The following is a 2374-nucleotide window of genomic DNA, read 5'->3' on the forward strand; positions in this document are numbered from 1 at the left end:
TATCTATTCTATTGCTTGCTGGAAGCAGGCACTGCAATTAAAAAAGAAAAGGAAACATAGGAGAGAGTGAAGAAAGGCATGCTGAGTAAGTGGCCTCAGATCTAGCTTTACATAGAGGTAGGATCTTTTCATTCATTCATTCAAAAACTGTTAAGCAGTACCTGCTACTTGCCAGCTCGATGATAAACCGTGGGATAGAATGGGTGAAATAAATAATCATACGAAGAATTGTAAATCAGTGACTATAAAAAAAGAGAAATAAAGAATCTTATTAGGGAACTTGGGAACATTTCCTAAAGATAAGTCATTTGAGTTAAAATTTGAAGGAAGGGGATACTGCATGAATAGGAGAAGAAAATTTTTTTCTTAGCGTGGGTACAGCAGAACAAAGGCCTTATGTCAAAAAGAAGCATGGTGAAGAGAAACTGAAAGAAGGACAAATGTCCAGTGAGGAGAAAGCACAAGATATCTGAAGGGAATCCTGGAGATAAGTGATAATACAGGAGTGACTGGTGTTTTTTCTTTATTTTCATATTCTAAGGAATTCTAAGGAGATTTAACTGATTAGAATGTACAGAGATGGATCTAAGACCGTTATCACAAATAACTTCCTAACAGAGTGACCTAAAGACTGGATGTGCTTTCAAGGAAGAATATTATTCTTTTGCTTGAGATGTTCATGTATAAACTTGACAAATGGGTTAGCTGCCTGAAGCAGATGTGGTGGATTAATATTTAATTATACAGTAGCCGATAAGTTTGCCATTCTTGATATTCTTTATTATGCTGTGAACATTCTCCTGTTTAATGGGCACCATTTGTTGCCTCAGTAGGTATGAAACAAAACAGTAGAAGAATGACCCTTGGTTCTCAAAAGCCAAGGCAAAGAGCCTTGAAGATCTCAGACCATACAAAGTTTGTCCTAAACAAAATTTGGAGACTACTTGGGAATATATATGAAGAGCTAGGCTATAGTGTCCCAAATTAAGTAAAGATTCTTTAGCTTCTTTAGAAGGAGAGCGTTTACTATAAAATAATAAAGTTAGAAGTTGAGATTTCTGAAAATTATCTATGCTCTGACCATTTCGGATACCTGGTCCCTAACTCTAACCTGGTCCAAACCCAAGCTAAACTTTGATAAGGAAGGGGAAATCAAGAGCAGGGTAACCCAGTGATACCAATACCCCACCCCAATTCTTGAGTATAATCCAGGACAATGAAAGGCCTTTAATTTCTCCCATGTCTTAAAGCAGCAGTAGAGAAGACACAGTTCCCATGGCCCCAAGTGGGTCAGGAGTAATGTAATCCATTTAATGCTCTGGGAAGCACTTGGATATAGTACGGCAACTTGAAGAGGTTTTTCGATGGGAACAAAAATATGTATCTATAGCTTGGGGGAACCAGAAGGGCAAGATCATCAGAATGTGCTGTTCACTGTACTAATTAGTTGCTACAGATATCTAATTTGAATATCTGTGCCTATGCCATTTTGATTTTTAGATATTAAATATATTTTGATGATTAGCCCAAATTACTACAAAAGTCAACTGGATATATGGCAACACACACCAGATCTCATCCTCTCATACTTTACTCTATAAATTTCCTACACAGGTGAAAGAAAGAATGGAAAAGAGTTCCTAAATTGAGATTACATATTCATTACCTACAAGAATGGTAATCACAATATAGAATTTAAGTTCAGTTATAGAAAAGTAACATTACACTACCACGCACCTGACTATGTAGACTGAGTCATATATATATATCGGTATATATAGATATAGACATACACACAAACACACACTCCCCAGAGTTTGTAGCAACATGTAGTAGCTTTTCATGTAGATTTTCTTTTTGTGACTCTTATTAATATGAGACAGGTAATACTGAATCAGTACTTTGTTTATAATCTAAAACAAAATTCTCTTCCCCTTAGGAGAGATAAAATAACTTATCTGAGAGCAAAATAAATTCAAAATATAAATATAGAGAAGTAAGTGACAACAAAACCACTGAGCGCAATCAACTTGAAAATTCTAGAATTCTCCTGGTAAATATTATGTAGGTGTCAAGACTCCACAAGGATGTCGTTTGTTTTATACAGTTTCCACCAAAGTCATAGCCCTATTCTCAGAAGCATCTCAAACCTAATGAACTGCTCACTAGAGTAGAACTGCCTAAATATGATCTACTTAAAAATCAGCCATAATTAGTTTAAGTCAGAGGACATTGGCAAGCTGTCCACTGCCTCCGAGCTTAGCTGTCAGAACCATTTCAACTAAAACACATCACCAAAACAGGTACATATATCTCTTTGTCCACATCTGGTTGGTCCCTGATGCATACTTCTACTGTTTTTAATATTTATTTT

The sequence above is a fragment of the Pteropus alecto genome, unplaced genomic scaffold (assembly GCF_000325575.1).
Source record: "Pteropus alecto unplaced genomic scaffold, ASM32557v1 scaffold270, whole genome shotgun sequence".
Lineage (NCBI taxonomy): Eukaryota > Metazoa > Chordata > Mammalia > Chiroptera > Pteropodidae > Pteropus > Pteropus alecto.